Source organism: Alexandromys fortis, unplaced genomic scaffold (genome assembly GCF_014885135.2).
Source record: "Alexandromys fortis isolate MF-2015 unplaced genomic scaffold, M_Fortis_MF-2015_v1.1 scaffold_26, whole genome shotgun sequence".
NCBI classification, from domain to species: Eukaryota; Metazoa; Chordata; class Mammalia; order Rodentia; family Cricetidae; genus Alexandromys; species Alexandromys fortis.
In genome coordinates this window covers 3,567,841-3,578,201 of record NW_026067894.1, presented here as the reverse complement: position 1 = coordinate 3,578,201, position 10,361 = coordinate 3,567,841, and the positions used below count along the sequence as shown (strand labels likewise).

Here is a 10,361-nt window from a genome sequence, read left to right as displayed (position 1 = left end):
AGCTGGGTGCTGGCCAGGACTTGGCAGCGGAGGCTTCTAGGGCTGGAGCCCCGAGGATATGGCAGGATATGGCGTTTGTGACTGAGCTGGGGAGTCCCAGGGTGGACCGATGTGTGGTGCCCACGAGTGAGTCAGTCTCCTTAAGGACTTCTCTCACAGTCAACACAGATCGTGAGTGGGTCACTGGGCTGGTGACTCTTTAGTGGATGGCTGTAGACACACGGTCTAAGGGAGGAGGATTCTGGGTGGCTCTGTGACCTGAGGTCAAAGCTCAAAGGGTCCAGAGCCCTTGGAATAGCTAATGATTTTATTTTTTTTAATTTATTCTTTATTTTTATTTTTTAACTGAGTGAAGGGCAACCAAGGCAGTGTGCCAAGTCAGAAGGTCCGCAAAGCCTGAGAAACTAAGTCTCTATTTTCAATGGTTTGCCTTTATTTCCTCCCTGTCCTAACCCAGCATTTAAAAGCATGTCAGCTAGAGGGAAGTAGGCCATTTCCTTCCTTCCTTCCTTCCTTCCTTCCTTCCTTCCTTCCTTCCTTCCTTCCTTCCTCTTCATGTAAATGGGTTGGTGGTACAGGAAATGGATTTATACCCTATTTGTTCCTTTTTTCCCCCTCATATAAATGTTAGCTGGTTCCTTGATGAACGTTGGCAGTTTCCTCTGTCTACAGTAGGGATAGCAAAATGCACGGGAATTTTGGATTAAAGTGGGCTCCGGCTTGGACTCCAGGTCTCTGTTAGCTGTCTCCATGACCTGGGGAGAGCTGCACTGCCTCGGTTTCCTTTATCTACAAAATGGGTACACAGTCGACATCTCGCGTCAGTGGTAGTACACCTGAGATGATAATGCCGTACAGGGAGCCCGATGGAAGGATCTAGAAATGGCACACGTGCACACTTTGAACAAATCTGGTTATTGTCTCCAAGTGACTTGGCTGAGATCATATAGAATGGGCCGAATTCCAGGCAGTGCAGCCAGACCCGTCCAATTGTCCCCAGATGGCCAGCCTTACAGGAGTGAATCAGCAAAATGTCTCTGTGTAGGGGTTTGCGTGGTGCTTAGGATGGGGAGAAAAGAAGCCAGGGGAGATGAAGGGGAGAAGGGGACAGCATCTTCCCCCTGCCCACAGACAGCAGCTCTGCATCCAGGGGCATTAGCTCTCAGCCATACACAGATGAGGCCACACCTGCAGTGCCAAAGCCTGGCAGGCAAGGTTTGTCTCCATTCCTATCCACATCTCCCTCCATTAGGTTCCCCTCCCCTCCGTCCACCATATCCAGATCTCAAGAGGCTCTCACCCCTCCAGCCTGGCACCCGGTGTCTAACCATCCAGTTTCACATTCTCCTTGGCTGGGGACTTCCAGTATGAAGGCAGGTCAGTGGATCCTATTGGTAGACGTTTAGGGGGCAAATTTAATCCCAGCTGGGAAAGGGTGATGGCGTCCTTGGCCCGACAGGCCCGGCAGAGAATTCAATGAGTAGTCTTGTCTATGCACCCCACCCTGAGATTAGAGAGGAAAGGATCAGGCCAGATGGCTCAGCTGGTGGTGTGCTTGCCTTACAAGCCTGACAACCTGAGTTAGAGCCCCAGCAAAGGTGGAGGAGAGAACCGATGTTCCAAAGCTGCCCGCGGACCCTCCACGTGCTCGCTGTGGTAAGCATGCACCCGTAGTCTCATGCCACAAGCTCATACATCTGCTCATGTAGGCGAGAGAGAGAGAGAGAGAGAGAGAGAGAGAGAGAGAGAGAGAGAGAGAGAGAATGAAGGGAACGTGTGGGACGGAAAGGAGCCCATCTCCTGAGGACTGAGAGTAAAGAAGTTTTAAAATAGTATCTATCTTCTCTCTGTCTGCCTAGTCCCTGTGGCTGTCAGAAGAGGGCATCAGAGCCCCGGGAACAGGAGTTCCAGGTGGCTGTGAACCACTGTGTGGACACTGAGAATTAAACCTGGGCTCTCTGCAAGAGCAGCCAGAGCAAGGTAAGCCAGGTTAGTCTCTGACAAGCTCTGCCTGTCCTCCCAAGTGCTGACATCAAAGGCAGTTGCCTCTGCACCTGCCTAGCAAGAATCAAGAATTTTGACCCAATAACAACAAAGCCTCCGAGAAGGTTGCTAACATAAAGATCAAATTTACTCTCTCTCTCTCTCTCTCTCTCTCTCTCTCTCTCTCTCTCTCTCTCAAAGAGCTATCTCAAACCAAAGTGTTGAGAAATGAAACTTGATCAAGTCAGAACAGGCCAACTTTGAATTAATTGTGTATCTTCTGTACTTCTTTTTCCAATAACTTCACAAGCAAAAGTTTGAACCTTGTTTACAGTCAAAATGAAAGCCTTAACTTCCTTGTGGCCTGTGCATAGTAAGAATTCCTCCAGGGTCCAGGTGTGGTGGGCGGATCTCTGTGAGTTGGAGGCCAGCCTGAACTACAGAGTGAGTTCCAGGTTAGAAGGGCTACATAGGGAAACTCTGTCTCAAATAAATAAATAAAATAAAATAAACACAATAAAGAGCCCCTTTTGACCCACATTTTTATCTTAGAAGGTTTGTAGCCTGTTGGTGGCGGCACATGCCTTCAACTCTAGCACCCGGGAGCCAGAGTTCTAGAACAGCCAGGGCTACACAGAGAAATCCTGTATTGAAAATCAAAACACCTTTTAAAAACAAAATCACACTTGTTGCATGCTGACTTGTCCTGGCATAGATCAAATCCAGCTGCTTCTGAGAAGAATGCCCCAGTATGGCTGCCCATACTGAACTGTGTCCCTTGCTACTGCTGACAAGCCTGGACCTCCCAGGCCCACCCTTCTGTATCCCAGGGCACTAGGACCCAGATGACTTCCAGAGTAGTTATAGCCTTTGACTCCTTCAAAGCTCTGAACCTGCACTTGGGCAAAGATGGGGACTATACCCATGGTAAACTCAGCTGTGTAGAGACTGGGAACCAGCCATGACTCGGTGAGTCCTTGTAGAGGGATTTGTGGCTGTTGAATGGCTCTTAGGACTTGGCAACTTGATTAGAGATAAATTATAGATCAATAATACTAACAGAATTTTCTAAACATGCTCTTATTTCTACTTTATACAAAATTAAAAGGCAGCTGTCCATCTGAAAGAATAGGAGTATCTGAGAAAGAAGAGTCTTTTTTCTTTCCTTCCTTCTCTCTTTCTTTGGTGTGTGTGTCTGTGTGCATGTGTGTGGTGTGTGTGCACGTGCGTGTGTCTCTGTGTGAGAGAGACACATAGCAGACATTATTAGAAGAGTGGGAAGACGTGATCATGCTTTCTGTGGGTCATGGGCCATGGACAGAGGCTTGGGGGTTTATCATCTGTCCTCTGTCATGTGATGTTTGCTGATTGTCACAGAACCCGATTGCCTCTGTTAGTTTTGGCTGTCAACTTGATACAATCTAGAATCACCTAAGAAGGGAATCTCAACTAAGGGATTACCCCCCCCCATCAAATTGGCCCATGGGGACATCTGTAGGGGTGTGCCTTGATTGCTATTTGATATAGCTATGGGGGTGTGCCTTGGTTGCTAATTGATATAGCTATAGGGTGTGCCTTGGTTGCTAATTGATATAGCTGTGGGGTGTGCCTTGGTTGCTAATTGATATAGCTATAGGGTGTGCCTTGGTTGCTAATTGATATAGCTATAGGGTGTGCCTTGATTGTTAACTGATACAGCTCACTATGGGCAGCACCATTCCCTGGATCTGTGGTCTGAGCTGCAAGCCAGCGAGGACCATTCATTCCTGGTTTCTGCTTTAAGCTTCTGCTTCAGTTCTTGCCCTGACTTTCCTCAAAGATGAACTGTGACACAGAAATGTCAGTCAAATCAACCCTTTCTGTTACGACTTTTTTAAAAAATGCTGCAAGATCCCTGGTGGCAGTAGGCAGCAGAAGTGCTGTAGGTCCCCAAATGGTGGTAGCAGGCCATGTGGTGGCAGGTAGTGGGCCCTGGGAGCAGCCAGTCCCAGGCAGAGATGGCTGCCAGTCCCCAAGCGGTGGCTGGTCCCAGGCAGGGGAGACACATGGTGGGCTGGAGACAGGGACATGGATAGACACGTCGTACAGAATAGAATTGGATATTTATTAGTTGAGTTATGGAATGGGAAGGAAAGGGGGAGAAGGGGGGAGAAGAGAAGAGAGAGGGAAGAGAGAAGAGGACAGAGTGAGAGAAAAGGGGGGTGGAGAAGTGGGGAGGGAGGCAGAAGTGAAGCTCCGAGAGGAAGACGGATGGGGGAGGGGTGGGCGTGGCTTGTACGAACTTTCCTCCCCAGGTTGCCTTTGGTCGGTCTTTTCTTTTTCTTTCTTTCTTTTTGATTTTCAAGACAGCCCTGGCTACCCTGGAACTAGCTTTGTAGACTAGGCTGTCCTTGAACTCACAGAGCTCCACCCACCTTTGTCTCTAGAATTAAAGGCAAGCACTACACTGATTTGTTTGCCAATGGGCTCTCAACTACCCCAGAACTTCAGAGAAGCTGACGTAGTGGGCTGGCCAGAGAACACGTAATTCTGTTTCTGGTGTACAGCTGCTGGGTCCTAGGCAAGTGAGCCCTGTGCCCTTCTTGCTTCACTGGCAGTTAGGATAACAGTGGTGTCCCCGTGGTGAAATGGGGTCCACCAGGCCACAGTTCTGCTCAGGGAGACTTTTCCACTGCTTTTGTTTTGGTTCTTCTAGGGGAGAGCCCCTGGTGGGCTGCCAATCATTGTCAGGAAGTCCTGGCGGCATAAGCCAATCAGAGGCCTCCTCTTTCAGCTGACTCCCGGGAATGTATTTGGCACTGTGGTTGGTAAACTGAGATGCAGCTATGGCTGATAGCCTGCTTCCTCTGGTCCAGAGATCTTGCTTGCAAAGTGATACGAGGCTGAAAGCGGGAGAGGGAAGAAACTCTGGGAGCTCAGCCAGGCCTGAAGGCACACTCTAGATTGCCTCTTAGTGGAGCCAGTATGCTCCCCGCTAGCCTGGGCCTATTTCAGCTTTGTCTCTGTCAACCTGAGTGATGGACTAGTTCCTAGGATTATTGTTCTTTTGAACGAGTTTCCCCTGATTTTTATTTATATGTCTATGTCTGTGTGAGTGTATGCTACACACGTGTGGGTGCATGTGGAGGCCAGAAGAAGACATCAGATCCTCTGGAATTGGTTGGGAGTCACCGGATGTGGGGGACGTGGGGGTTCTAGGAACCAAACTCTGAAAGAGCAGGAAGCAGTCTAGCCACTGAGCCATCCCCAGTCCCAAGGGTGCTTGCTAGAACCAAGTGACGTTACGTGCACCTCCCAGGACAGTGCCTGAGGTGCCAGCGAGGGAATCAACACGTGTTAATTCACGTTGTAATGAAGGCTGTGTGACAGGCTCCACCCTGGGCACCACCTGGCAATGAGAGGTGCTGGAGACTTGGTACCTGCCTTGAGGGTCTCACACTCGAGTGAAGGAGACGGAAAATCAACAGGTGTAAGACTGTGACACACTATTAGGACCTGGGGCCTATGACAATACCTAAGAACTAATGGTCTAGGGGGGAAGGGTGGGCTGGGTAGGCTGGGAAAGCTTTCTAGCTGACTAGAGCCCGTGAGGAGTCTTAAATGATGGGGCAGACAAAGTGGGTGTATCGGAAGATGCTATCAGAGTCTCCCGGCACCCCTTTAGCCATGCTGTGATCACCCCAGCTTTAGTAGTCAGTCCTGGATATAACTGAGACTCCTGCCGTCACCATTCTCTGGGCACAGGGGTAAAAATAAAAGCCCCCGTGTAGGCCGGAATATCAGGGGACTGACGCTTCCCGGAGGATAAGGATCTATAATACATATTTAGACACCCCTGAACTCCATGAGAAGACAGACATTCCACTAGAAAAGCAAGGTAAAGCTTTCAGCAGGCATTCCACGGAGGAAGCCAGTTGACAACTCATGCCTGTGGTCCCAGAGTTTGGGAAGCTAAGGCAGGAGGATTGTTGGGAGTTTGAGACTGGCCTGGGCCTTAGAAGCACTGTCTCAAACAACAAAAAAAGTTTTTCAAAGCCTTTAAGCCTTCAAACTTGGCCACATAAAAATCAAGCTGTCGCTGAGCAGAGGTGGCACATGCCGTTAATCTCAGCACTCAGGAAGCAGAGGCAGGTGGATCTCTGTGAGTTCGAGGCCAGCTTGGTCTACAAGAGCTAGTTCCAGGACAGGCTCCAAAGCTATGGAGAAACTCTGTCTCGAAAAATGAAAAAAAAAAAAAAAGCTATCTTTAATAAAGAACCTTGTAAAGAAATACAACTGAAGGCTGAAAAACTGAAACGAAAAAAAATCACCAGGCCTTTTTAACAGTTAACACGGTGACTCATGGGAAGCAGTAAGAAACATCAGGAAACAGAGTAATGCTCTTGCCCAGGGAGCGCTTGGTCAATTTCCTTAGTCAGTTCCACAGAAATGAGAGAGGACTATGTGGCCTGACTTTGCAGGCATCAGAGTGGCATGAAGGAAGAAACTGAGTGAGTGTTCCACCACTGGAAACTGGGCATCGTGGTGGCGCACACCTTTAATCCTAGCACCGAGGAGGCAGAGGTGGGTGGATCTCATATACAAGGCCAGCCTGGTCTACAGAGCAAGTTCAGACCAGCCTGCGGTTACACAGTAAGTGACCCACATGGTACCTTACAACCATCTCTAACTCCAATTCCAGATGATCGAACACCTTCGTCTGGTTTGTATGGGCAGCAGCCATGCACAGGTACACAGATATGTGCAGGCAAATGCTCATACATAGGAAATAAAAAAATTAAAAGAAACCCTGAAATTGTCTTTTGATTAGACATGCAATCCCTTAATGCTTTTACCATTTTGTTTTCAGCCTGGGGCATTGAACTAAGGGACTTGTATATGCTAGACAAATGTTCTACCATTGAGCTATTTGGTCTCATTGTGTGAGCTGGGGTCTCGTCTCACTCTGCAGACCAGGCTGACCTTAAACTTACAGTCCTCCTGCCTCAGCCTCCTGAGTAGCTGGGATTCCAGGCCAATGCCTTGCAGCCTTATTCTGTTTACATTTATTGGCACTGCTGCTGTAATTTGTGAGCCTGTCTTGAGGTTCCCACAACCAAAAGAAGTGGACCTATAGTAAACCCTGGAGTAGAGAGAGCTACAGTAAACCCTGGAGTGGATGCTGTAAACTTTGGAGTGGAGCTGTGGTAAACCCTAGAGTGAAAGCTGTAAATCCTAGAGTGGATACTGTAATCTCAGGAGTGGATACTGTAAACCTTGGAGTGGATATTGTAAACTCTGGAATGGATACCATAAACCCTGGAGTGGATACTGTAAACTCTAGAATAGATACTGTAAATCTTGGAGTGGATACTGTAAACTCTGGAATGGATACCATAAACCCTGGAGTAGATACTGTAAATGTAAACCGTGGAGTAGAGAGTAGCCCTTCTCCATCAGAGTCATTCTTTTCAAGCAAGCACACAGAGTTGAGAGGGACAAACATGGAGATACAGGGGAGAAAGGAGACGGCTGCCTAGCGAGCCAGATGAGTTGAATCTACCCTGGTGACCAATGGGGTGACAGATGTTGCAACAGATGGCTCTCTTGTCTAGTTAATCGCTACATTTGGATTTCTCCTATGACATATGATTTATCCACATGCTAGTATTAGGTTGACTTATGTGGTGGTTTGAATGTAATTGTTCCCCAGAAGCTCATAGGGAGAAGCACTATTAGGAGGTATGGCCTTGTTGAAAGAAGTGTGTCACGGTTGAAGGTGGGCTTTGTGGTCTCCTATGCTCAAGCTGCACCCAGTGTGGACACAGACTCCTGGGAGTCTGCTGCCTATAGATCCAGATGTAGAACTCTTAGGTCCTTTCCCAGAACCATGTCTGCCTGTCCCACCGTGATGATAATGGACTGAACCTCTGAACTGTAAGCCACCCCAGCTCTCTGTGATCATGGTGTCTCTTCGCAGAAATAGAAACCCTAAGACAACTTAGGTTACAGAAAACTCCAAATAGTGGTTCGAATATCATCATCACGTCAACCTGCAGCAATCCTCTGCCTCTGGGGTACAAGGATTGAAAGTGTGCACCACCAACCATGCCCAGCTTGGTTTATATCAAATATAATTTTATTTATCTTAAAGTCTGGTACCTACATTGTCTTCGGGGATTCAGTTTCTAAATTCTAAGCTTGTGCCTTCCATCTCCAAATTTATCTCATAGTTGATAAGCTGGCTCAGTGGGTAAAGGCACTCACTTCTAAGTTTGATGCTCTGAGTTCGAGCCCTAGAGCGCATATGGTAGAGGGAGAATGGACTTCCGCAGTTGTCCTCTGACCTCCACCTGTGCCCCGTGGCACACTGTCCCCTCATTCATCTCAAGCTCCAAGATGGCCACTGAAGGGCCAGTTTTCACAGGCTCATTCCGAGGAGTAGGAAGGGAAGAAATGTGGGGGGAGCGGTAAGAAGGATGTACCATCATTTATGTTTCATTGCCCAAATCGGATGAGCTTTTATCTAATAGCAAAGAAGCCAGAGACAGTTGTCTTCAGGCTGAGTATGTGGGTGACCTGAATAAAGTGAGGGTGTTCTTACTGAGGCGCCTAGCAGTTAGTAGTCTCTGCTCACCACAGTCTAGTGCCCAAAGGCCCAGACCAGTGACTCAACCTTTAGCATGGTACCAGGTCCTGAGAGGGCCAGTCTGCCCTCTGGTGGCCAGCTGGTCACACTGGAAGCGGTTAATTATGGATGTTACCCAGATATGTCCCCATGGGAGTAGACATTTATTCTAACTCCGCCTGCCATACTTCTCTTGGTGATCTCAGGAGGGATTAACAAATATCTAGTGTTGGCCAGGCAGTGTAATTCCAGTACTCGGAAGGCAGAGGCAGGCAGATCTCTGTGAGTTCGAGGCCAGACTGGTCTACAAAGGGAGTTCCAGAACAGTTAAGATTGTTAACACAGAGAAACCCTGTCTCGAAAAATAGTCAGCACCAACAACAATAACAAAATATCTAATGTCATGGGATCCAAAAAGCATCACTTTTGAACAGAAGTCCCTTTTTTTTTTCCAGCAAAAAATAGTAAAGGCAAGTTCGCTACCAGAGTCCCCTGGCTTTACATGTCGGTAACACAACTCACTGAGGTGTGGTTAGTGTCAGCCAGAAGACAACCTCAAATGCATCCACAATGAAGAATTTGGTGTATGCTTAGCCAGAGTCCAGTCCGAGGAGCTACTTCTCTTCCATAATTCACGGCTCAGGGAACATAACGTTCTGCTCTCTGTGATGGTCGGCTTTGTCAACTTGCCACAGCCTAGGATCACTGGAGAAGAGCGTCTCAGTGACAGATCGCTCAGGTTGGCCTGTGGTTGAGGTGGGGAGACCCATCCTGCTGTGGTTGACATTGCTGTGTTTGGGGCTTGGCCTGGGGAAGCAGAGAGAGAGAGAGAGAGAGAGAGAGAGAGAGAGAGAGAGAGAGAGAGAGAGAGAGAGAGAGAGAGAGAGAGAGAGAGAGAGAGAGAGAGAGAGAGAGCTGAGCAGTGAGCGTGTGTGCATTCGTTTCTCTCTGCTGTTGACCGGGACTGGGATGCGACCAGCTGCTTCGGTTCCTGCTGCGGAGGCTTTCCCACAAGAGTGGGCTATAACAATTCGGAATGGTAAATTCAAATAGTGAGTTCGGGATAGTCAGCCTAACGAGCCCCTCCTCTGCCCAGCAGCTCTTTAAATTGTGGTATTTTATCACAGCAACAGAAGTGGAACCAGAGCACCCCCCCCCTTCTGAAGACCATGGTCTCTGCTTCTTTAGAGATTTTAGTCACCAAGGACTAAAGGATGGGTTCCATCGGGGTACCCCACAAAAAAACCACTGGTTTGGAAGATGAGACTCACATCCGGCAATTGCACATTCCTTACTCCGTATGCATGGTTGAACAGACAGACAGACACAGAGAGAGTGGGGGAATGAATAGCTCTGAGATGAGTTCTGGTTGTCATAGTAACCAATTCTTCCACATGAAAACCCAGAAGTCTGTCTCTGGACCCTCTAAAACTCCCTGAGCATCTTCAACCTCCTCGGCCAGTTGTAAAAGTTAATAGAGGGTGACATCTGCTCAGCAGGAACGGCTCAGGCCTGCCTCGGCTCCCTCCCGATGAAGTGTGATGATCCATGACGGCAAACCTCAGATTGTTCAAGTGGCGCGCTGAAGGCCAAGGTCGCGGAGTGAGGTGTGTGTGTGTGTGTGTGTGTTAGCATGCTTCAAGGCATGCATTGCAGAAGCCAGCACCTCAGAATTTATCTGTATCCTCTTTTCTTGATCTCTCGTGCTCAAATTTCTTGCTGGTGTTAACCCTTGATTTCGGTTATTTGTTTGGTTGTTTTTGGCGGGGAG

The 10,361-nt window shown here is 48.3% G+C and overlaps 1 long non-coding RNA gene across 1 annotated transcript; it reads left to right on the top strand.

Annotated features, from left to right (window-relative positions):
• The first annotated feature begins 28 nt into the window (after window positions 1-28).
• LOC126508700 (uncharacterized) lies at window positions 29-10,355 on the top strand. Its single transcript, XR_007593943.1, has 4 exons — window positions 29-126; window positions 1,253-1,656; window positions 1,860-1,980; window positions 9,046-10,355. It is a non-coding gene; the product is annotated as an uncharacterized lncRNA (long non-coding RNA).
• The last annotated feature ends 6 nt before the right edge of the window (window positions 10,356-10,361 follow it).